This window comes from Salarias fasciatus, chromosome 23 (assembly GCF_902148845.1).
Source record: "Salarias fasciatus chromosome 23, fSalaFa1.1, whole genome shotgun sequence".
NCBI classification, from domain to species: domain Eukaryota; kingdom Metazoa; phylum Chordata; class Actinopteri; order Blenniiformes; family Blenniidae; genus Salarias; species Salarias fasciatus.
The window spans coordinates 29528175-29555430 of record NC_043766.1 but is presented as its reverse complement, the minus strand read 5'-3'; the positions used below and the strand labels follow the sequence as shown (position 1 = coordinate 29555430).

Genomic DNA, 27256 nt, shown 5'->3' with positions numbered 1-27256 from the left:
TTATGAAAACAGCGTCCAAAATTGTACTTTTTGAACACTAATGCTCTGTCTCTGTGGAAACAAAGAAAAAAGAAACCATTTGAAAATAACTCCCAAGATCTAACTTTTAAAAAAAGCTCCAACTCCATCATCACCAGCAGGCAAATTCTGTGACATCTACCACATTAGCTAACCTTCTATCCTGCAGACTTGTCTTTATATTTTACTGTTAAGCCCCTCTCAAAATGTATATGTTATATTTATATACTGTTCAGCATTGCAAAATCACTGTTGCCAGTACTTTTAATTTTCACTAAAACTCGAAACTCATACTCTGTGTTGAACAACTCATCTTAATATATTCACCCCTTGGATTAATAAAACATTTCTGAACTATTACAAAACATTATAAAGTATAATTTATCTCCCCTCAACAATTTATCTCAAAGGCATATCACCAAGCATCCCACAATCCTGTTTTGTTTTGCTTTTAACATTTGGACAACAAATGTTTTTGTTTTGTTGCAATTTCCTATTATTAAGTTTGGATAATTAATTAGCAAGATAATGGTTAACCACAGACACAAACTATCTCCACCAATATTCTTGTCTTTACATAACTGAAGGTAGTCACACAAGCAGAGGTAAAACATAGGGGTACTTCACCTGACAAACTATTTTAAATGCAGATTTGCAAAGAGCTGACATTTTATCTTGTTAAACTATTCAGCCAAAGGCAAACCTGTTGGGTTTATAGATGATCAAATGTCAGCAAATTCACATCAGCCAGTCTTGTGATTAGAGATGATTAAACTAAGATTAAACTGAGATGAAAATCATGAAGAACAATAGACCTGCTGGAGATAATCAAAGAGACACTAAACCTTTGTTTAAGTCAAACCTTCTAAATAATTTGGCATTTTGCCTTGATTAAAAAGAGGCAGCAGACTGGCTGTGAGGACAGAGAGCTGTAGAAAGATGTATAATAAAGGTCCTGCCAACAGGGAATCGAACCATAGATTCGCTGCTGACGGCTGTGAGGTGTGCGCCCTTTGTACACAGACTTTCTTTCTTTTTGTCCTTTATCAAGTTTGAAACTTGAGTAAAAGCTACCCTGAAGATTACATGTCTGCGTTTTTTGTATTTATTGGAATAGGCATTCTCTGCTTCTACTAACTCTAACGTTATTTGCACCCCTATTCATTCTGGCGGTCTGCCACAATTCAGTTGACTTTCATTCATCAAAGGGCCGTCTGCACAGGCTGCACAACTGAGAGATAAGGCATTATTGTGACCCAAATATTATAACGCCAGGTTCCGTTCCAGCATTTTATTATACTAAAACCAACTGGCAATGTTTCTTAGAGATGATTTTATTATGAGGAGGAATTTCTGTGCTGTCAGTGGAGGAGTATGAAAACACACTGCTTTATTCTGTTAACATTAGCTTATAAAAATGGTCTCTTTTTCACCAGTAAGCATGCTTGACATAAAGCTGAACATGTAGATGGAGACTGTATTGATTTTAGTCCCAGGCTTGCTAATGGTGAGAATAAAAAAACATTAGTGTGAAGTGATGAGGTGTTTAGGAAAAAGCTATTTGTCATCCCCCTCTGACCTCTATTCCTAATCAATGGTTTCAATTTGTGCATCGATAAAAGCGAACAGGCTTAATGCGAGGACGTAACAAAATGCTACAGGGGTCACATTAAAAATGCAAGGTGTGGTACGTCTATCCAGTGCCCTGACTGGATGTTGTCCAAATATAATATTGTACCACTGCAGCAATTATGGGGATCACTGGAAGGGTGGTGACTACTAGGAAATGAACTCAGGATCAATCTTAGCACTTATCAGGATATAAGTGAGTCAGTTGAGGTTCAAGGAGACTTCAGAAATCTGTTTGGCACCTGATGCAGTGCAGCTCTGCTTAAGAGAGGATGACTGCCAATCAGACTTGATTTCTCAGCCCATAATGCTGCACCTTTCCTCAGGTGTGTGTTAAATGTAAATTCTAAAGCTTTCCACTGATTCAGCGACTCGCACAGAATTTCCAATTTCTTAACTATGAGTTCTCAAAGACACATTTATTTCTAAGATCTTTTTTTTTTCTACGCCTGAACAAGTACTCAGGTACTATGATACAATCTCCTTTCAGTGTCAGAGGTTGATGTGCATTTATTTCATCTGGCCTTTCGTGCAGCTCATATTCCCTTCACTGGCATCAGCTTTTTTGCATTACAAATGTAAGGTGGCTTGCTTTGATCAGTTGCATCAGTCAATAAACATTTAGGATTTTAATTTCCAAGGATGCATGCACTGATTGGCATGAGACAATTGTGTTGATTTTCAGTCCACAGAGATCAAATTTACCTGCCACTTTCAATCATAACAATGTATACCGTAGACCCGAGGGCGTCTACAGTTGTTAAGGATCTCTTAACACACCCCTCCATCTAAATCAATGTGATGCATTGTAATGTAAATCACCATTTGGGCTTTGAGTTTTCAGTTGAGTGATTGAGAGTTCAGACTGTCTGAATTATGTGCAAGGCCTTTCTAATGGTGGCTCATAATTTCACAGATCAATGAGCATTATCAATAGCAGTAAAAGAAAAAAAAAAAAGAAAGGAAGGAAAAAAAAAGTGAATTTGAAAAGGGGCCAAACTCAATATTCAGCTCCCATTGTTAAGCAAGGACACGGCTTTTTGAGTGCCACTATGGTACCAAGTACCACCTTTGAAATACAGAGGTGCTCAGTGTGTTGCATCTTAACCCACTTGTCTAATATTGCCTCTGAATCAATATTTTGTTTCCTGACTCACTGTGCAGGTCGGTCACCAGTGTTTAAAAACACTCAATGTGACCCTGGGGGACCAGAACAGGACTGCATAGCACTTCAATTGGGAACTAGATGCAAAAACAAAAACAGAAATATCACTGTATTATTTGAATGATTCCTTTTTGGAGAGAAAATAATTTTATGATCGTGGACATTTTGGAATGAGGACACTTTAGAAAAAAAATATCTCTTGAGACTTGTCCAAAACCTTGTATTTGGTTGGAACTCGTATAAAATTGAATTTTTATTGAATTGAATTGAATTTATTGAATGTTGTCTTTTATATTGAAACCGATCAAAAATTTTACATTAAAACCAAGTCAGTCATCACCAATAAAACATCAATCAGCCAAAAAAATCCTAATCCAATATTCTGTAAATCCAAATTGCCAACTAAGTTTTTTGCCTAAACCAGTGGAGGGATCTACTCTAAATGTGCTTTAAAAGCAAATTTTTTCTCAAGTTCTTAATACTCTCTTCAACATGGGAGTGGAAAAATATGCTTGCTTTATGTAAATGAATGATTATTGTTATTGTCACAATCCAGAACAGTACTGTCCAGAATAAGTTCCAGAAAAAAAAAAAAAAAAAAAAAAATTGCAGGCTCAAACAAATAGGCTGGAAGGGCATTTTGACCTGAATGGAACATCATGTAGCAACAATCCAACCATCTAGTGTCTAACCAGCGAAATTTCCAGTTTTCCAAACATTTTTCAACACAGACTGATTGAACTCATGCTTCACAATAACAGACTCCTGAACCAACGAGTCTTATTGGTCAGTAATAGAAGGTAGTTACCTGGAGCCTTCATAAAAGAAAAGAATGGCACTGCCTCCTTATTCCTCTCTGCTCCTCATTCAACCTGATGTCACTACAGACATATACGGAGATACTGCAACAGTCATCTTATGGAGGGCCACTCGCTGGGACAAGGTATTATGCCTGATATTTCTTTTCCAAGCTTCTTCTTTTTATTGTTCTTTTGTTTTGGCAGATCACAAATAGCTTTAAGGGGCATACTGCCACCTACTGTACAGGAGTGTACCTTGCATTTTCCCAAACTACAGTGCGAGATAAGGGTAGCAAAACATGCGCAAGTTAATCGTGTGTCAAATAAAGTAGTGGTGTCAATAGGAATTTGAATGAACTCGTTATTATCAAGCTAATTTTGACAGCCCTATATACACGTGTGTGTGTGTGTGTGTGTGTGTGTGTGTGTGTGTGTGTGTGTGTGTGTGTGTGTGTGTGTGCGTGTGCGTGTGTGTGTGTATGTGTATGCCCCCATTGTAATTAACAGCTGTATTTACACTGAATTACACTGCAGTTTCCCTGTGGCATGATGGAATGCAGACACAAAAGGCTGCAGATGATACACAGCGAGTCTATTTTCTCTGCATGTCACAGCAAACATTCAAAGAACTGGAAGAAGAAAGACGGGGATTTGGGATGCCACAGAAAACCAGTTACTGGTCCTTCAAAATACAACACCTCTGGTCGTATCGGCATGTCATTTCTACTCCAAACTGTTACCGGTAGCCAGAGGCATTTTTTTTTTAACAACCATGGACGATTAACTTTTTATTCTAGAAGGAGAGAAACATCTTATTTTCTATGATTATGTTGTTATGTTGATATAGTTTGTGAAGAGCTGTCCCTCGGTGTGTGAAATCTCGCAAGATGATCCAGTGCCTGCACAATCCTGTAATCTCGCGATGAGTCCCTCCTCCGCAGACTCCGCAACACTGAAGGGGAATTGCAAAGCTCCACTGTGTATGAGGCAACGCACCGCAGCCAGTGTAAAATGGGGCTAGGGAAGTTAAATGAGTGAATTTAATAACTTAACAACCAAGCTTCTTTCTTTCCCAGATTTATTTTCTGTCATGCTCCAATATATGAAATCACTTCCTCAAAAGCAGCTCAGCATCGAGACTTAGTGCTCCATTTAATCACCCTTATCATAGCCACGAGCCAGTAAACACAAATGCATGTCCACCACATCATTCAAAACAGGGTCTTATGCATACAAAACCATCTTCTGAAAACTCCTCTTTCTGTGTCATGTCCTCAAGGTGTTGTTATTTGTTAACTGTCTACAAACTGTACACACAATCCAGTTGCATGAGAGTGCAATCTTGCACACTTTACACAGGATCTTTGTGAATCAAAGTACGAAGTACTAGTAATAGCTACTAATAACATTCAAACTTTGCTTTGCAGATTTTTCATTAGCATAAAAGTCTTAGTGTATGGCTTGAACAGACAGCTGCTTCTGAGAAAATCTCCGCCAGCTTGACAGATGGTGTTTCAATGTTGCAGGTCAGACTGATATGAACTGTAGGACAGGCAGCAAGTAATTTACAGATGTTTCAGATGTGTTTCCTGAGGTTGACATGTTATCTTCAGACGTTTTCAAACAGACATCTTCTCAGTGAGTGTTGACATATGCGTCGTGCTCTGATGGCCTTTCTATTTCAGGGAATTATGTCTTTAAAGGTTGGCATGTCTCGAAGTTCATTTGATAACTTGCACTTGCTTGTCTTATGCATAAAATAGATACAGTAGGTATGGTAGTGGTTCTACGGATTTTCTCCATGCTCAAGTAAAACCATAAATGGCTTTTATGTCACCAGAACACTACTTAGATATTGCACAGTACGTTAGTGTGGCAGGAGAAGGGGAAAAAGTGAGTTATTTCAAACTGCACTGAATTTAGATCTTTCTTCTACTTGTTGGCGCATATTCACACATTGACTGTGTGTTTAAAAAAATTTAAAAAGCTCTACACATGACTTTGTTTCTACATCTACCGTCTTCAACATGCTTGTCTTTGTTGATCATTGAGTTTAACTGTATAAGTCAGTCATGAAGACCCATTTATGAGGATGACTAAGTTCTGAGGGGAGTCAAAGTTCTGTTGTGATATTCACAAAGTTAGACCTGCATATATAGAATCATTTTGACAATTTTGTATATTCTACAATTCTACAATTTTATTTAGCAGACGCTTTTGTCCAAAGCGAAGTACAACACAAGCAAGAATTCAGACATAAGGAAAAACCTTTCGTAAGTGCAAGAAGTGCTTAAAATGCAATTTGTGTTGCCATCAAGTTGCAGAAGAAGTGTCTATTCAGGACCGTGGGTCTGTTTTCGTATATGAGTGTTAGGCTTCAGTACATTAGACAAGCAAATCAGACATTTCTGAATCACTGATTTCAGTCACTGTTTACATTTACAGTTGGCAGTTGATTTCCACCACAATTGCATTGTGAGTGTTGTGAGCAACTCTTCAGAAATGCTGAACACTGTACATACACACTGTTGCCCAAGTACATAGTTTTCCTGTGCAGACACAAGTAGATTGATAACAATGACACTGTGCTGCTCACTATTTGAATTCATCCGCACCATTCCAACAAAGTGTATTCTTAGTGCACCATCATCTGCATAGGTGGAGGTATATTTTTCATATGGAGAAGAAAATTAGTACGTCAGAATGACGAAGAGGGACAGTTTAAAGAAGATTAATTGTTTATATTGTACTGTTTTCTAGGCACATTCAAGGGAGGTTGTATTAAAAAAAAATATATATAGAAAAACCAGGTACTTGTGATCTTGCAAGCAGACCACAGTGTTCACAGTGTTTCTGGCAAATTTGTGTTTATAGTCACTTTTTGTCAAATTGTATTTTTTTTTACTTTCTTGCAAAATTAATATTTCTAATTTAGGGTGTTTTATTGTTGCTTTGTGGGTGTGTGCACATGAGAAAACATGCATGAGAAGCCCAAAAAATGGTTCAAGATGTTGCATAAATGGCAAAAAGACTGACAATCATTTTCACTTTTAAACATTTACTGAAGTAAATTTTCTGAGTTTAGTTACGTTTTCTAATAAGACTTAGCTACTACTATTTTTATGATTGTATATCAAGGGTTAGCAGATTACTTTGACATTTCAGGATATGTGTTGATTTTTCTTTTCACATGGAGTGTGATGATAAGAGAGATACCGTTTTTACTTCAATATGAAAATAGAGCTTTTCAAGGCCATGATTACTCTCATTTAGTGGAAATAGCTAGCCTGCCTGCCTGATGCAAAAAAAAAAAGTGTTGTCCAGCACCGCTTGCTAATTAACACAATCTATTTTCTTCTCTCAATCTGTAAGTCTCCCCATCATGACGTCTCTATCGGTTGCTTGGCAGCGACGGTGTGGTAACAAGACTTCAGGAAGTCAAATATTTATTCCTCTGCTTTCAGTTTTTATGCAGAGCTAAGTTAATTATCCTTTGGCACATGTTTTCTTCTTAATTGACTGGGCAGGAGATGGGAGAATGAATACGAAGCGTATTTTATTTTCAAATGATCAACATTTTTTAAACGGGGTATCTGGATGATACCATTGTTGACTTCAAGTTTATATACATTAGTTTTCCTTTGCAGCAAGCATTTACTGTGCTCAAATGCTGGCTCTTTGTATATAATGACCCTCAAAAATGACGAGTAAAACCTGTTTTAGATAACCTACATTAAAAAACAAAAAAGGCTGTAATGATTACATGATTCTTCAACGCTGTCTTGGGTTTCTGTAACATGTTAATCTCGCCATACAGCACCCACTAATTAGGAGGCAGAAATTAGAGATGAGCTTTCATGGTGATATTAATCTTTGTAATGTTCCACCTCCTGCTAATGCTGCATTCACAGTGCTGGAAAGTGGCTCCGTTCTGGGGCAGAACAAGCTAGTCAAGGCAACAAGGTCAGTGATTGATTATGTGGCAAGCGTGCAATTCATAATGCTAGAACTCGAAGGGACAGGTACAAGTTAGCTCCCATACAATCTGTAAACTCAGCATAACATTTTAACTAGCCACAAAGGTGGCACTATCCATCCCAGAATAAAAAAACGACTTCAAGCAGCCTTCTGTTCCTCATAAAGACTTTAAAGAGCATGAAATTCAAAACAAAGGTAATAGAGGCCTGGCTGTATAATTATGTTCTTGTCTCAGGCAAAGGTGCCTTCATTCTTCTCTCTGCTTCAGGCCATTTCTGATCCAACAGGAGCATCCCGAATGAAGAATAAGGGAGGGATCTGCTGCAGTGTTAGTTTGTTGGTGAGTGCATTCTTTAATATTTGCCCAAAAGACATGAACGGGTTAAGCTATTATGATCTGCACAGAGTAGATAAATAGGATCCTGCTGGGTATAAAGCAAAGAAAACACTTTTTCTCCAAGATATGTTTACTAGACCTGCGGGGCAAGCATACATAATCGGGGTGTAATTCAATTAATATGTTGCCTCAAAATATCCTCCGCAATAACTCACTTTTTATTTGTATTACGAGATGTTGCATATTAAATGTTGCAGCTCACTGAGCTGAGATCAGGAGTGGCAAAACTAAAATAAGGTGAAAACATTTATTGATTTGAACTGATGCTGAAATTTCTGATTTATAGATGTAAGAGAACTAATAGTGGGGCTTTAAAATGCATCCATCACTAAAGCTATGTGGCACTGATGGCCTGAGAGTGTGGAGCTGTTTTTATGAACACTCTATGAGCAGGCTGGCATTTTTTTTTATCTAAAGTTTTTTTTTTTTTTTTCCCTTTCTGTTAAAGCTGCATCGCTCTATGTCAGACAAAACCATTCTTAATGTATTTACTGAAAATTTTTCTCAAGCATGACCATGCCACCAGTGATAATCTGTGGTTTACACACACACACACACACGCGCGCGCGCGTGCATCAACATCATCATCCGATAATACCCTGAAGCTCTGACTATTTGATGTACAATCGCCTTGTGAATACAGTTAAACACTATAAGCCTTTCTGTTATCTTTCTTTTACAGTCTGCCATTCCTCAAAATGGTCCTTGTTAGCAAGGAAGTCTCCCAGATGCCAAAGCAGAAAGAAGAGACGCATCAAAGTGCCAAGTATTGTGGTGGATGTCTGCAAGACCCTGTTGGCATGAAACTCCAACCCTGCGGTCACGCCTACACTGCCTCAAAAGCAGTTACAGTAATTGCAAAGAAGCTATTGTTTTTTTCTTTCCAGCAGAAATAATTGCGTTCACAAATGGTTGGTGGAAATCTGAGACATGAGAGGAAGCGCAGGGGTCAGATTGCAATTGGTAACTGCAGAATTTTGCTTTGTTTTAAAGAAAAACTGGGGTCTCAACAGAAAAACACAAAGGCGTGTTCATTTCCTCGCAACATGTAAAAGTGTTTCATTTAACAAAGCCTGGCATTACCACACATTCATCTATGCCTGGAACTATTGCAACATAAACATAAATTTCTCTTCAGCTGGCAAGGAAAACAAAGTCTGCTTCAAATCAAATTTCTGCTTGTTTGCTTATCACTCGCAACCAAATTAGTGAGACAAGGAAAGCAGGAGGCAAATGTGTCCATTAGATTTAAAAACCTACAAAAAAAGCAGTATCTCTGACATATGGCAAAAATTTGACTGAAGCTAAATTATATCAGCCAACATTCATCAACGCAGCCCTGGAGGACAGGTCAAATGGGAATTAATGCTTCAAGCAGAGTAAGAATTTAATTTATGTGCTTGTAATCAAACGCGCCAGTTAGATAAGTTTTGCCTCACCAGGAGTACGAAACATGGGTCTCAAGAGTTTTTTTTTTTTTTTTTTTTTTAACAACAAACTTTTGAAAGTAAGATTATGAAGTGGAAATTATCTGTGATGTGAATGCACAAATACACCTGTCATGCACACTGAGCTGTAAAGATACGTATATGATTTCTAAACATATAGAAGAAGTGTGTGTTTTCATCACTCAGAAAATGTACTATATGGCTGCCTGTACATCCCATAAACCCTTTATACACGCATGCAGTTTTACCTGTAGATGGTGAGTTTAACTTCTGCCCAAACAAACAGAGCACAATGGACTGCTCTTGTGTTATTTCAAGCAGCCTTGGAGAAAGGAAATGTACCCATCCTTTATTTATTTGAGGAGTAGAGACATGCCAGGTATGTAGAGAGCCTATTCCCAGCTGAGTCTCTCTGCAATTTATACTGAAGGCCTAGTCGAGCAGGACAAATAAATGTTGTCATCGTCTGAGAGCCAAGTGTGTTAACTGATCTGGAAACGGGGGTGGGGGGGCTGGGGGGGGTCCTTTTTGTTTCTTTTGAAGTGGATACGATCCAAAATACTCATCTCAGGGGTCCTAGTCCTATCTGTTACTTAAAATAAATCAGTAATTCAAAACAGTGTGAGCTGCCAGATACTTTACAATACGATTAACGATAGATGGAAACTGGACGACTAATTCCTTTGAAAATCTGTTGTGGAAATTGCATAATTAATAGGTAATTTCTCATTAAGAAGAAATACATAAAGCACATGTGCTAAATAAAGACACAAAATATTTTATTCTTGTTGCACCATCTTCACAATGGTTTGGCCAAAAGAACTGAAGAACCTTCAAGGAGAAGACCAGAAACAGTCTTATCTGGGAAATACATGTGAAGCAAAATGCACCTTCAACATTTTAACAGTTACTAATTTTAATAAAGCTTTAAAGGCTCCAACAGACGCTCTCTGTGAGAACTTTGCAGACCACTTCAGAACTAAAATCATGGACATCAGGTCCAGTCTTTTACCCCAACAAGTTTTATCAGTGAACACAGGTGAACCGTTGTCCATGCCTGAGGAAACACTGGACAGTTTTGACCTGGTTGATGCGAGGACTCTTGGTTGAGCTTTATCCCAAGTTAAACTAACAACCTGCCTTTTAGATCCTATTCCAACACCACTTTTAAAGTCATTTTATGGATTCCTCGAGGAACAGATTTTAAATATCATGAACTGCTCTCTTCAGACGGATGTCTTCCCCACTGCCTTTATAAACGGCGGTGGTGAGGCCCCTTCTGAAGAAGAGCAATTTAGATACTAATGTTCTTAATAACTACAGACCAGTATCCAACTTACCATTTTTAAGTAAAGTTTTAGAAAGACTGGTTTTTAACCAAGTCAATGACTTTTTAATGATCAATAACATTTTAGAAAGACATCAGTCTGGTTTTAGAGTGAACCACAGTATCGAGACGGCGATTTTAAAGATTTTAAATGATATCAGGTGGAATTTAGACAATAAAAAACTCACAGTGCTGGTTCTACTGGATCTGAGTGCTGCTTTCGACACAGTAGATCATCACAGTTTAATAAATAGACTGAGTCACCTGGTGGGCCTCGCTGGTACTGTTCTTAACTGGTTCAGTTCTTATCTCACAGATCCATGTTTTTATGGAAGTATGGATACATGTTCCTCAGGAACCCATGAAATTTGGTGTGGAGTATCCCACGGTTCAATTTTAGGTCCTATTCTTTCTCTCTACATGCTTCCTCTTGGGGACGTCATCAGGAGACACGGCATCAGTTTCCATGGTTACACTGATGATACTCAGCTGTACGTCGCCGTGTCTCCTGATGACTCAGGGCCAATAGAAACCCTTTTAAACTGTATTTCAGACATCAAGTCATGGATGGCAGTGAATTTCCTACAGCTCAACCAGGACAAAACCGGGTGCAGTGATTGACGCTCTTGCCTCACAGTAAGAAGGTCCTGGGTTCAAGTACCAGCAGGGATTCGGGGCCTTTCTGTGAGGACTTTGCATATTCTCCCTGTGTGTGTGTTGGTTCCCTCCGAGTACTCCAGCTTCCTCCCACGGTCCAAAAACATGTATGTCAGGTTAATTGGTCACCCTAAGCTGCCCCCCGGTGTGAATGGTTGTATGTCTCTCTGTGTTATCCCTGCAATAGACTGGTGACCTGTCCTGGGTGTACCTCGCCCACAGCGGTGTTGTGCATCGCTTTGGACAAAAGCGTCTGCTAAATTAAATTGTAAAACTGAGGTTTTAGTTATCAGTCCCGAAGGCCAGAGAGAGACGCTTTTACCAAAACTTCTAGATTTTAAACCAGCACAATCGATTAAAAACCTTAACTTAAGAATATAGCCAGAGTTTGCCCGTTTCTCTCTCAGGCCAGTACAGAGGTGCGAATGCATGCTTTTGTCTCCTGCCGGTTGGACTATTGCAATGCCTTGCTCTCTGGTCTTCCCAAAAAGAATATTTCAAACCTACAATTATTACAAAATTCAGCCGCGCGGGTGCTGACGGGAACCAGGGGTCGGGCCCACATTACACCGGTTTTACAGTCGCTGCAGTGGCTCCCTGTCCACTTCAGGATCATCTTTAAAGTTCTCTTACTAGTTTTTAAATGTCTTAACGGCCTTGCACCTTCTTATTTAGCTGATCTACTTTTACCATATCGACCCTTGTGTGCGGTGAGGTCCTCTGGCAGCGGCATACTGTGCTTCCCAAAAGCTAGAACTAAAACTAATGGTGAGGTGGCCTTCAGCCATTACGGCCCCCACCTGTGGAACAGCCTGCCGGAGAACCTCAGGACTGCAGACTGTTGATATTTTTAAAGGGAGGTAAAAAACACACCTTTTTAATTCAACTTTTAACTTACCTTTTGAAGTCCTCTTATTTTCATCATTATTTATTTAATTTTACTCTATTTTATTACATACTTTTAATTTATGTTACTTTTTTATTTTAGAATCTTATCTTGCTTATTTTATTATTAACCGTATCCTTTTAAGTTTTTAGCTGTTAAACTCCAGTGTTTTCTGACGGGGGTTCCTTCACACCGGGAGTTGGATCTGGTCCACTGCGGGGATTACTCTGGTCCTCTGGTCCCAGCTGGCCTAGGGGGCTACACACCTTGGTGTGAGGGTTCCCTTGGTCCGGCACGGTTGGGGGTTGGGCGCTGGAGCCCCAGCAGTCATGACCTTTGACTTATCCCAGTGTGGGCGGCCCCACTGGTGGTGTTTCCCATGATGCTCAGTATCATGCCATGTCTCCTCTTTTGTGTGAAACAAACTGGGAGTGTGTCTGTTTACATGTGGGTGTGTGCGTGTACACCTGTGTGTGTGTGTGTGTGTGTGTGTGTGTGTGTGCATATGACCCTGATTGATGGTGCGGTTTTGTTTTGTTTTGGTTTTTCCTTTTGTTTGTTTTTAGGACCGATTTTACTGTTCAGCACTTTGTGCTGTTTTATATGAATATGAAAAGTGCTTTACAAATAAAGTTTGATTGATTGATTGATGGATTGATTGATATCACTTTTTAAGAAGATGAGCACAAGTACGAGTACTAATCTTTAGCCAATTAATGATATGAGTACATATTATTAAAATGCCATGAATCTTAATTCATACTCTATAAGCAAATGATATGGAAACGCTATGTGTTGCTATGAACCACCCCTACACAACCTCGGTATCGACGCTACAAGCATCTTTAAAAGTCTTGAATGCTCTAGTATACTAGTGCTTCTGCAGTACGCATAGGGCAACACATAATTTTTATTTACACACTGAGCAATGTGAACTGTAGACCGAAGGAGCAATATCTTTGTGTATCAGTCAAGCTTTTTTTTTTTCTTGCAGAGCATGGAGCACCATTGGTGTGTGAGACGCCAAACTCTTTAGCATGTAGCATGTAGCACAGCTCAAAGTAAAATCCTACTAGCTTCACTGAGCAGTTCACTCTGCTGGTTCAAATGTCTCTGGCGATTAAGTCGCTAGTGTTGTTCAAACTACCTTTCACGCCTCCTCTTGCTATCTTGTCAGAACGCAATCAACAGTCTGCCAGAATTATGACATTGTCGTTTCTATTTTTTAAAAAAAAAGCCTAAACTGCAGCCTACATCACCCTTCCTCTGTCATTTTGCTCCTGCTGGTTGATTACTTCACGTAAAACTTACCAGGTTGTATTGGGGGTCTTTTACGGGTACATGTACCTAGTGGAGTATCAGACCTGAGACCCGATACAGATATGGTTATCAGTGCTTCTTTACTAAATAGTGAGTGTGCATGCTGTGGTCTGTGTTTGTTTGACTTGTGATAGACAGACAATCCTGCTTTTGCAGCATTTTCTATCATAAGTTCAATCACACATTCATGGAAAGTGAATGAAGGGATCTTGCTTTGGTATATTAAGAAATTCCAAAAATAGCTGTTGGTGAATTTTATCACCGCCTGTATCAACTAACATTTTCATTCCAACAGCGCACTGAATTGTTCTGACTGAATTTCTAAATACCAAAAATCATAAATTCCACTCATTTCAGCAAAATGTAAAAATATAGCAGGAGCTTATCACAGTTTGTTTATGCAAGAGTTGTTTTCTTGTCCTCAAGCTAATCTTGAATAAATAATATCAGTCAATGAGGCAGGTTTTCACCCATTGCATATTTATCACTTTGTTTTTTGGGGAAAAAAAATGGATTTGTGGTTTTATACATTTCACCTCTGAAGGTCAAATCTGCTCTTTCACTGGAGTTTGATGCAACAAAGTCATTGAGTTGGTTGTTGCATGATCAGAGAAGTCTGGTTAAAGTAAATGGCCGATTTTCCAGCAGTGAGTTGCTTTGCTTTGGGGTATGTAAATGTGCTTTTAACAGCACTTTAACACTGCATACATTTAAAATGTTCTCGGAGGAAATGTTCTCAAAGGAAGTGTGATTTTGTGTAGCTGAACAAGAAAAGAGTGGTTATAGCATGATTTTGCAGCAAAGATTAAATCTTTGGAACAAATCAAAGATTCCAAGAGAAACTTTTTATGTTAATGAAATTTCTTCTGCAAAAAAAAAAAAAAAATAAAAAATTACCACAATGAAATAATGAGCTATTGCTTCAAAAGTGTCAGGATCAAATGTCAAGATAACCTTTTCCCCTCCCCAAAAAATTTAGATTATTCCTTAACAAAAAAAGACTGCTGATATACTATATAGGGAGACCAGACACTGTTAAACAAAAAAAAACAAAAAAAAAAGAAATAAAAATGATGATGAGATTTCTTCAAACAATGCTTAGCTTTCTGAAAAAAAGACTCGTCACCCACCACGGGAGAGTCAAAAAGCCAACTTGCCTTAAGAGAAGAAAAGACAAAATCAGGCAAAATGAACTTAATTGAACTAGCAATGGGTTGTTCCAAGGTCTCTGATAAATTTGAAGAATATTATTCAATTCAATTTAATTTGTACAGCACCAAATACAACAAAGTCATCTTTAGGCACTGCAGAGAAAAACCTAATGATTCCACATGAGAAGCAGAGGAGACTGTGGAAATGACAGGAAAAAACCTGCAGAACTAGACTCGGAGGTGGAGACTTCCTGCTGTTCCTGTAGGAATCTGTTCGAGGACAGGAGAGAAAAGGAATGGACAGACAGATTGTGGGGAGGGATTCCCTGGTTTGGGTGTGGGGTAGGGCTTCTACCAGATGGGTGCAGAAGGCTCAGCCCATGAACTTCTAGTTCCATTGTCAACGACCCTGCAGGAAGGTAGAGAGAGAAAGAGAGGATCAACAACAGAAGAGAAACAAAGATTTGTGACATGTGACAGTGAAACGTGGTGAACAAGAAAAATAAGGTCTCCTAGCCATCTAAACCAAAAGCAGTTTCACTGCCCAGACTGCCTCAAGCCTCAGGCAGTCTGTCAATAACACATCAAAATCTAATTGGCTGATGATACTGTCACTTAATGTTACACAACCCAATAGCAGCGTCCAGCTTGGATCAAAGGCTAGCTATGAAACGACTGCTGCCCCAGCACAGCGGAGATACTGAGCTAAGATGTGTTTATAGGACATAGGACATTTAAGCTCTACTAAATATAACCATTTGTTTTCTGTATAAAGTAGCAAACTGAACAAGTAATTGACTCCAGGCACATTTCAGAATGACCTTTTAATTATGGAGAAACAAAATAATTTCATACAGAGCGAGCACTATCCTTGCTGCCCCTGACTGCATGCCACTGTTCATTACGCATGTGTAATGATTTTTAAAAAATATTTTATTTTATGTAATTGACAGTATTCCTATTTTTAAAACTGCAGCACAAGTGAATAAACTTTGGTTTTACTTAAATTATGAAAATGATGAAGAAATACAGCATGAAGCCACATATTTTCAACTAAAATAATGACAAAGTTGAGGCATGCTTGCTTAAGCTTCAGCAAGTAAAGGTATAATGAAAAGCAAAGCCTTAAGCTGTAGCTCTTTTAGCAGGGCAGCACCACAGGGGAGATAAAAACTGAGCAACAGGGAGCAAACAATGACTGTTCCTTCCTCAAAGGCCTTTAAAACCAAGTGAGTTCACAAGACTTCACAAGTTTCAGTAAAAAACAAACAATAAATATTTTGAGGAACTGAGTCCAAAAGCATGACTTTAAATGGTTCTCATAACCCAAGATTCGCATGGAAGTTTGCAGAACTAGTTATCTACTTGCACATGTGGAAGGATTCAGTAGCGCCTTAGGGCTGCAGAATGCCGGAATAGATCATGGTACACCTTAGCCAGGTCACCAGTCCATCATTTGAAAAACCAGAGAGACAAACAGGAAGTTGACCTAAAGGCACTGAGGATAGAATCTGACAGGCGTGCAAAATATTCACTCACTGCATTTAGTTTTATGCACAGGGAGTTTCAGGTGTGTGCTCCACAGTAACGAAAATACTACTTCAGGATAAATGATTTATGAACAACTACCTGTATGATTTACTAACTGAGGACATGCCTGAGTTGTGTTTTATTGAATCTGTTTTCAGTGAGTTTGTTCATTGAGCAAACCGCTCAGCTTTCTGAAAAGATGCTGTTCATTTGGAGAGAACGATTTCCTCAACTGGTTCATCACAGATTATTATACAAAACTGAAAAAAAAAAAAAAAAAAAAAAAAAATGTTTCTTCATAAAAAATTTTTTCTGTAAGTCTCCAACATGTTTGATAGCTGCCTCCACCAACAGGTCCAACCTAATATTTTTGTGCTTGCTGGGTTTCAGCCCTCCATCCAGTCACTTCAGAAGCAATGCAGTTCAGTTTCCAGAAGGTTGTTCACGTATGAATAGGGTCTATAGCAGGGGTGTCAAACATAAGGCCTGTATGCCAGAGCCAGGCCCAACAACAAAAAAACATAAATTTCAAAGAAAAAAATTAACTTTTTAACTAGTTTCTCATGAGTAACAGAAACAACTCAACACTGAGACCCTGAAATCATTGTGAGCATTAACTCTGACACCATGAAACATGCATAATGCAAAGGATTTTTTGTCATTTCACTGTATTTTTCACCAGAAGGATTCATTCAAAATAGCTTTATGCTGAGACAGTAGTCATTTTCAAGAGTAATTACTTGTTATTTTGGTGCTATTTTACCAGTGCAGCCCACACAACATGAAACTCTGCTGTATGTGGCTCCAGAACTGACATTTGTTTGACATCTGTGGTCTATAGCATTTATTCTCCTTCTGAATACTTCTCTTGGTATATTTTGCTACTTAGGGTGCATTTTTTTAATAAATCACCACCAAAATGCATGCAAGGTGAACGTCTAACCTTGTTGTTTAAACATGCAACTTAGTACACTTGATGTAAGATCTTGGTGAATCAGCCCCAGAAAGAAAGCAGCTCTCACAAACTTGACAGCAAATACTTGTGCTGTGAAGTGAAAGTGCTAAACGCTACAACACAAAGCTGACCACAGTGAATAAGTCTTAAAATAAAAACTTCAATTCATAAACATGGTTAGATATACAGATTCTTCGACAACCAAAGTTATTCTTCCTGAACACTGTGCTATGACAACAGACTTTCATGCAGAAAGCATAATGTATTTTTTGCTTTTTTTCCGCAACACAAGATGATGCATCAATTTTCAATTTAACAGGCATGAAAATTAATTGCACAACAAGGTTATTACAAATATTGACTTTTACATGTTCCGAGGTCATAGGCATTAGCTAATTGAAACTGGGATCAGAACTGAAGCCTTAGCTTTAACAGTTTTAATTGATATGAAGAGCACCCAGATTATCATTGTGCACATTCAATTTTCTTGAATTTATGTCTCCAATGTGTAGCTTTCAAATTATTAGACCATCCAAAAAAGCTGTAGAAAGCATTTCTGAAAGTGTGTCAATGTTGTCAGGTGATGCTTGTCTCCCTTTTATCAGGCTGGCATGCTCAAGTATCATGATCATTTACGTTCTATTTAATCTGTTGTGACCACCAGAAGGTGGTAATGAAAGCACTGAATGTTCCCTTCATGCATGTACAGTTCAAGTATGCATACCAACATGGGAACTGCCGTGCAGTAGCTCCCTCTCCTGAATGCAGCCCCAGCTAGAATTTACAGCCCCTGTAGTCTTGTGTCTGCTGTGTAGGTGGTGTATGCCCCCTTCCCTCAGCTACACTGACCGTGTCCCTCAGCCTACTGTTCGACAATATTATTGTCAGCCTGAGCCATTGCTCCTGTTTGTACTGATAGGCCAGTAGCCGAACGTTAACCAGACTGCTCAGCTCTTTGCAAGTGAGCCAGATCTACCCTAGTCTCGTAAACCAGCCCCGCCCACTCCACATTTGGATTGTGGAGCTAGGGTGGGTCTGGGGTCAAGGCATTACAAACTTCATGCAGGGGGTGTCGGGTACTCCTTTGACTGACAGCGCACTTTGGCCAATCAGCGCTTTAAAAAGAAATATGTTGTCAAAATGAATCCTCTTCTCTACATGTAAAGACAAGCAAAAATGTCCTTTCCTGTTAGAACCTCACCAAGCGCAGACTCTTGCTCTTGCTTGATTGTTCTAATACTTGATATTTTGGCTATAACTTCACGTATTGCAGCACGATGGTTAATGTTCATCTCTGTAATCTCCACTATGTCTGTTTTGGAAGAAGCTACTTGCAGTGATGGCGTCACTTCCAGTTTTGCCACCGGAATTTGCCAAAGAAAATTGAAAATAAAAAGCAGAAACGCTGATTGGCTCGGCCATCGCACTGCTCTGTCGCATTCTCTTTGTGGCCTTGTCCCCAGACCCACCCCAGCTCCAAAATCCAAATATGGATGTGGAGTGGGCAGGGCTGGTTTACGAGGCTAGATCTACCCCTGTTGGGAGGCCACGTCCACACGCTCTTTTTGCACAGCTTGTTGACGTGCCAGCAACGGCTGTTAGTGACGCAGTTGGTGTTAGCTTAGCCACTGTGATGAAGGTGCAAGTCGTGTGCCCCTTGCTTGGTTTATTGGAACGATCCTGGTTATTTAGCAACTCGACTAGTGTTAGCTTAGCTGTTGCTTGTAAGGCCACATTTTGCTATTTTCCCCCGATTATAGGATCCCATCGTGGCTGTTAACCACACAGTGGGTGTTAGCTTGGCCACTCCTGGTGGAGACGCTGTTCATGCATTCTCCTCCTGGCTTATTGCTACCTAGTTTAGCTGCTCAGTGGCACGGCTAGTGTTAGCTTTAGCCGCTGCTCAACTGCTGCTGGGTTGTAGCCGAAGGCCGTGACGGCCCCGTTGTGTGCTTCCCTCAGCTTTTAGGAACCAAGTGTGGCAGTTGGCCACGCCAGAAGATTCAGTCGGGGCTGAGCTTGTAGTGACAGCGAAACTTAGTCCCTTTCTAGGTTCACCCAGTGGCTACAGGTGGCGTTACTGGTATTTCTCAAACTGTGCATGCATGAAAGTAACTTTCACTACCAAGTTCTCGTGGTCATTCGGAATCAATAGAACTGTAGTTACATTTGTAACTTTTGTTTTAAGACCACACCTTCAGACTAGGGTCAACATTTGAAAGGTTTTTTTTTTCAGTTAATCAACAACCCACCTCATCTTAACCATTCCTTCCCTGCGCGCGCACACACACACACACACACACACACACACACTCAAGCAAACAGTAATGTTGATACTGCAAGAATACCAGCACATCTTGACATCTTGCAACAACTTAGAGCTGGATTGTCTTGTACAGTTAATTGTATCTATAGCGTTGGATGTTGATGCTTGATGTTAAAAAATCTTGACTGCTCAATAAGGCCAGTGACAAGTACAGAACATAAGGATGTTGCATAAACAGCATGTTGCTGTGAAGAACGAATTACACCCTCACAATGAAGTTCTCATGAAGCACAAAAGGACCTTCAGCAAGAGACTCATTGTTCCCCAAATGCACCACAGACACAGAGCAGCACAGAAAATCATCCCTGCCTGTGGCCATCAGACTTTATAACACCCCAGGTCCTCTTTACAGGACCTGGGGTGTTTTGGCTGTTCGTTAATATGACAACGGCGTTGGGAGTCACTGAAAACAGCACTTTCTGGAAACAGCTCCCAGAGTGCAATGTTTTCAAAATTTATTCTCCTTGTCTAAACAGGGGAAACACAACTTTTCTGAAATGTAAAGTAATGGACATGTGCACTTCTGTGTCCCTGGAGTTAATAACACTGTGGAAAGGGGAAAAAAAGCAAAATGAATAACTTGGATAAATATTTTAATTTTAATTACAATACCTAAAGGTTTGCAACACATTTCATAATTTGGTGTATTTTGCAATATTTGGGAATAAAAATATTGATTGAAAACTGCTGTTTCTCTCTATAACTTCTTGCTAACAAGCAAGATGAGTGGAGCAGCACAGCAGTAGAAACACGCATTGAGAAGCAGTTAAAAGTTACAATAAAAGGAGTTTGAAAGCCATTTCCCAAAGCGTGAATTGTCTTTTGTCTCCTCTTGGAGAGGGAGAGTGTAATTGAAACAGTTTGGGTGGGTCGCATGCTGTTTTTCTTCACTAATTTGTGCCATGAATGTGGATATGGGCCATTTTGCATTAATATCTGTCATTTAATTTTGCAATGGAGAACTAAAAGCTATGAAGAAACTGTTATAAAGAAACTTCATTTTATTTTTGTGTACAGCCTTCTGTTCAGGCCGGGTGATTCATCCCACACAGGAGATCTTGTGGACCTCATGGTGGCGGCAGACTTTACATGACCTGTAACTGTGAGCCTGAGTTGAGCCGGAGCATGCACTGGAGGACCATGGATTTTTCTTACACTCACCAAATTGTGTGCTTTGAACTGTGATATGGAAATGAACTGAGACAATAAGGGTGTCTACAAACTGTTACATCATTGACATTTTCTGAAAAAAGTTAATGTTGAATTGTAATTTCATTTGACGGTAAATTCTGATTGTACCCATAAAATTTAATTTAAAGAAAGTTACCTTTAAACCTTGAAAATAACTTCCCGAAAAGCACTGACTCAACAGATAATAGTTCAACTAAGTAGGTCTTGCTTGATTAAAAGTACAATTACGGAAACTAATAAGGGCCAATCCCATCTAAAACAAATTAAAATAAATTGAATTTATATAATCAGAGCCAACAAGCTGATAAGCAGTTCAGGATTCTGAATTTACATCTGGTAATACAAAAAGGGGGTGTATTCATCAGTGATTGCTGGTGTGTTTTCTGTGCTCCCCACTAATTTCGAGCCCAGAACTGGTCCAGTAGCTTCAGTTGCTGAAACATATTGGTGACTTTTATTTTTGGACACCTTTGGTCAAAATGGATAATATGGCACAAGGATTGACAGTGTTGATACAAATTTTAGCTTTGGGTGTCAGCCAGCAGACTGGCGAGCTAAAAGCTAGCTTCCTGTGCAGTGCCATCCATATTATTTGGGGTGTACAGAACATTATGGATGACACTACGACAAAAATGTTTGGGCCGTGTGTGCTGTTCACTCTGGGGCTCTATTTTGGTGAACAGAAAATAAAGGAGGATAGTACAAGCAATCACAATAAGGTGTTTAAAGAAAATTTCTTTGTTTCATGAGTGATTTGGTGTATCTTTATTGTGACAGACACTCTGGAAACCTACATGTGAGGTTTTGGTGAAGTGTGTGCACTGTGCCTGTCAGACAGATTATCCCGAGAACAGGTCTGCTCCGCTTGTACGGATAATAGACGTGGTTCCAGCTGGTGAACTTTCAGCGCACCTTCCGTGAATACTCACTGTGCCAAGATGACTGGATCAACACCTGCCTCTAGTGCACAGCCATGCCCATCTTGGTGCATGCTGTACCTGTCGAAATTACCACCACGCAGCCTGCGCCACCCTTCACCACCCTATGTCCCGCTGCAAAAGTAAAGCCCTTGAATTTAAAGCAGTACTATGCAACTTTTGCTCTCACGCGCCCCCTACTGGTCTCCTGTGAAAGCGCACTGTCGTAAACATTCTCCGCATCACCCCACCACCCCCACCCCCGATCCACATGCAGAGAGCATCCCACTCCCTTTTTCTTTTTTTTTTTCTGCTCGTCAGACAAAAGTTTTTTTCTGTCCTTTTGGTTCTGCCATCCATGAGCAGCTAATGGTGGCGTTGCTAACGCTAGCGAGGGTTTCATGTTTGTTTTACGGACTTTTATACTTGTACTCGTGTATGAGTCCTGTAAAGCAGGTTTGTTCTCGCGAGATGTAGTCGGGTTCGCTCCTCTGAAAGTTGCAAGCACTGTTTTCAGGACAGAGACCCCGGGGGGCGTGGAGGGACCGGCGAATCACCGTGACAAGTCTTTGTTTACCCCCACAGGGATTCTGAAAAACATTTATTGAGGTAAAAAAAAGTTGCATAGTTCTGCTTTAACTGTGTCAAGTGCACATTTACTACACCGTCATTTTGATTACATGTTAAGGTTTTTATCTTTCCCCTCAGTGGAGAGTGAAGATGGTTTGAGCCAGCAGAGAGCTTGTGCATAAGGTTTGCCTATGGAGTAAGTGATAGACTTAAGACTTCTCTATGTGAAAAAATGACATTTCTGGTCAATTGTCATGCAAACAGACCTCCATTATGCACTCATTTAAGGCTGTTTAATTTTAATGTGGAAAAGATCAAAATTCGAAGTCTCCCTATGCACGAGTGCGTTAGACAGCGCCTATCTCCGTTTCGTAACCCCAGACCACACAGCTACTGTGAGTAGTGAAAGCTACAGTGGGGGGGTTAGACCTCTGGTAGCTCTGTGTGTTTGACCTCCTACCCCGTTCTATATATGCTGAGCACCTGGCTAGAAGGCAGTAGGTTCAATTTTTAAGGTCTTTGGTATGACCCGGCCGGGATGCAAACCCACGACCTCCCGGTTGTGAGGCGGATGCTTTACCACTAGGCCATCACTACAGTGGAAAAAGGGTTATGGAAAAGATCTTATTTTATTTAATTCTTTTCTTATTTTTGATGAATCCTCTTTGCAAAGAGGATATTTATCCCAAATAATCTCCACCTGGGATTATTAAAGTATTCTGATACAAAAAAGAAGTGAGTTGAAGTGATGTTTGGGGCTGATGTTTGCTCTTAAAGCTCTTTCAAAAGTGAATATGCATTAGTAACCCATCAAATTATTACCAATCTCTAATATTGTGTAGGTTTGCTTTTTACCCTTCAGCCAAAAAAACAGTTTTACTTTGTTTACATCTGGCTTTCTATTAAAAAAAAAAAAAGTGCCCTTTCAGAATTTTCACATGTGCATCATTGACCTTTGACCATCCATGACCCTATAATCTTTCTTTCTTTGGGTCTGTTGCAGTAAAAACTCATATAGGCCCATAAAACTCATGACAATGTTCATTTTCCTGGGCCCCAAACTCTTCAGTATGTACATAAATGACGTACCTGATGTATTAAATAATGCTAAGTGCCTATTGTATGCTGATGATACGAGTCTCTATTGCTCAGGTTGCACAGGCTCATGGCCACAATGGCCCATGAGCTCACACTCCTTAAAGAATATTTTGACAATAATAAGCTGTCCATGAATCTGAGTAAAACCAAATACATTATCTTTGGAAATAAGACAATAAAGAACAACATCAATTTAAATGTCAATGAATCAACTATTGAGCGTGTGCAGGCCAGTAACTTTCCAGGCATTACAGTCGATGATAAACTCTGTTTGAAGAAACATATACATACTATAAAGTCAAAATTAGCAAAAAATGTTGGTGTAATAGGAAAAATGAAATCAGTATTAAATAAAAACTCACTTATGTTATTATACAATTCCCTAGTCCTTCCATATCTTACCTATGGGGCAGAAATATGGGGAAATAATTATACCATAATTATAGTGCAGTATTGACCCTATATTTTTACTCCAAAAAAAGGCAGTTAGAATTGTTAGTCACGCTGATTTTTATGCACCATCCAATCCCATTTTTGTGGCGTTAAAAACATAAAAAAATATATGACATTATTGATCTAAATACATTAGCTGTCATTTACAAAGCATACTATAATAATATTCCAAACTGCATTCAAAATATGTTCGAACATAGAAAGAATTGTTATAATCTTAGGGGTCCTTGCATTTTAAAAAAACAAAATAGGGTAAGAACAAATAAAAAATGCAAATGTATCTCAGTAATTGGAGTCACCAAGTGGAACAAACTTGATGAGGGTATAAAAACATGCAAGACCTTGAAAGTATTTAAAAAGCAGTTGAAAAGATTAGCTCTTGAAAAATATCAATCCCAGGGAAAATAAACTAAAATAACCAAAATGATTTTGAATGGACTCCTCTTATCTTGTAAATGATATCGATAGATATTAGCCTGGTTTTCTCTTCTCCTGTTTGTTTGTTTTTTTTTTTTTTCTTGTCTTTGTCTTTTGCCTACGGTTTTTTTTCTTTTATTCCTTTTCTCCTATGAAATATGGAAAATTTTGTTTTTGGTTGAAAAGGGTTTGGCAAATTAAGTTTTGACTTCAGCCTAAATCCTTCGGTCACAGGATGATGAAGCTGATGATTTTGATGATGAGTTGTTGTTGTTGTTGATGTTGATGATAATAACTTATGTGGATGGTGACGATGATGATGATGATGATGATGATGCCATCATAGTACACAATTGTTACAATGTTTATTTTTTTTCCTTACTGACCGAATAAATCTACTACTACTACTACTACTGAACTGAACACATAAACTTAGAGGACAAAAAGTTCCCTTTATATTTGTGTCTTCCAGTTCCCCCATTCCAGGTCATATATCATATATCAGGTCAATATTATGACAGACCCGTATTAAAGCCTGCAGTGGAAGCCCTAACATCTCATAACTGCAGGCAACCCATTCACAGCGCCTCCTCTATACAATCAGAATGGAAAACATAACAGCGCAGTTGGTTTATTCAACTCATTTTAAAAGGTAAAAAGAAAGCAAGGATTCATTATTTCAAAGACGATCATATGTTTGCTTGTCTAATTATGTCAAAATTAGCTTTCAGCTTCCATCTGTTACACTGACTGTTCTCCGATGAGAGCAAAGATGCATCATTTGTTTTGCTAAATTACTTCACATTTTCAGTCATAGTAATGCATAATGTCTGCAATTATAAAACTATGAAAGAATAAACTAATGCAATCTAACATTTTGTCACTGGCATTTTGTTTCTGCAGACGACTGGAGATTGCACACTCCATTTTATTGAGAGAGAGAGTAGTGATGTGTAAAAACAAAAGCCTTTTAAAAGGAGGAATTTTCCAAGTCAGTGAGTAGTGCTGCACATTGACCAGGAGAGGAAGAAGAGGTTGATTGATTATTTCATTTAATCTTCCTGCCACACCTCCACTCTATACCAATCCTCCTCCTTTCTCCTTCAGCTCAGTCTTTTCCACTTTAGCGCAGTTTTCATCATTACTGTAAAACACACTGACACGCCAAATCCCTCTTCATAAATGTGGCAAACAATTTCCATCTCCACAGCTTTGTTTTTGTTTAATAGGCAATAGAATCACACTAAACTCCTCAAGCTGCTCCATCTCCATTCTGCTGTGAAGAGTCCATCCATTAGCCTTACACCTCATTGCTCCAAACACCTGACCCAGAAACCAGAAGGGAGCAGTGAGAGGGCCACGCCGCATCCACCACCGTTCATTCAGTCATTCGGTGCCTCAGGCTGTGGTGTGCTGGCATTGGCTATTGGCTTTTAGGCAACAAGCCTGCACTGCTTTGCCTTATTGATGAGATTTAAATTATACCCAGAGACAATGTTTTATGCTTTAATGCATCAAAAGTCACTTGGCTGTGAGCAACGCTGAGCCACTTTATAGAAACTGCATGTCGAATAATTCAACTGGAGTTCGAGTACTGAGGTAGTAACTAATGTTGACTTCCTGTTTGTTGTTGTTGTTTTGTTTTGTTTTTACCTTGGATGGGTCAGAAATGTGTTCCATTATAAATATTCACATATGTTCATATATCATATAAAGATTTAGGAGGGTTGTTTCTTCACAAAAATTAACATTAAATTGTGAAAGACATGGGAACACATTGTGTTGACTTCTTTATATTGTTTATGTAATTAGATTATCTTTTATATATATATATATATTTTCTTAGACTGTTCACTTATTTTCTTTTTTTTTTTGTTCAAAATAAAAGCTTTTAATCTAATCAATTGTAAATTTTAATCACACTGCTGATGACAGGGGTCAGTGTCCTGACATGGCTGCTAAGTGACTATTAACTTCCAAGATGACCTGAACATTGATTTGATAACATTCTTTATCAAAAATATACAAAGTTGACTTCACTTAATTTTTCCAACTCAAAAAGTTTCCACATTTTCTTAATTACAATTTGTAATTTTATTTTTTTTCATCTGCAATAGATTTCATAGCAAAACACCACTTGATATGAAGCATTTGTGGGATTGTCTTTCCTTTTTTTCTTTGCATTTTAGTGGCCATCACCTGCCTGCATACCCATATCACTTTCCCAGAGGTTGTGCAGAAGTTTTTCCTGGCCAAGCATAACCTTGGCATATCATTTGCTTGTGTAGTATTATTTAGGCTTATGGCATTTAATAGTTACTCATATCATCAAATAGTTAAAGGTTAGTACTTGTGCGCATCCTTTAAAATTGTTTTATCTAGTCATCTACCTATCTATTACTCAAAGCTTTCATAAACTTTGATTCTCCTAGTCTTAGGAGTCTCTGCTATCATACTATTTTATTTGGCCACCGCTATGCTGATGACTACGGAGCCCCGGACATGACATGGTAAAAAAAAAATTTAAATTGTGGCCACGAATTACTAATTCGTTCCCACGAATTAATAAATCGTGCGCACGAATTACTAATTCGTTCCCACGAATTACTAATTCGTTCCCTCGAAATAATTAAATCGTGCGCACGAATTACTAATTCGTTCCCACGAATTACTAATTCGTTCCCTCGAAATAATTAAATCGTGCGCACGAATTACTAATTCGTTCCCACGAATTAGTTATATCATTCATATACTGAACAGTTCAGTAAAGTTGGCAGCATATTGACAGATACGGACTTTCAGTCTCAATAACTCTTTAACAAAATGTCAGTAACATACAAAGGGCGCTGCATCCCATCGTTGTGAGGTGGACGATATGCTATAAGCTCATTTTTATTAAAAATATCTGCCGATCAAGCAGCAGAAACAATATTGATTTCAATCAGCACCCGGTAGTGCTGCGGGTTTCAGGGACCGTCTACAATTTACAAGACGCTGCAACAGTGAAGACAAATAGCTCAAAA

The 27256-nt window shown here is 39.0% G+C and overlaps 1 long non-coding RNA gene across 1 annotated transcript; it reads left to right on the top strand.

Moving 5' to 3' along the window:
• The first annotated feature begins 2504 nt into the window (after positions 1-2504).
• On the top strand, positions 2505-24309 carry LOC115381866 (uncharacterized). Its single transcript, XR_003930474.1, has 4 exons — positions 2505-2514; positions 2732-2738; positions 10016-10023; positions 24216-24309. It is a non-coding gene; the product is annotated as an uncharacterized LOC115381866 (long non-coding RNA).
• Positions 24310-27256: the final 2947 nt, after the last annotated feature.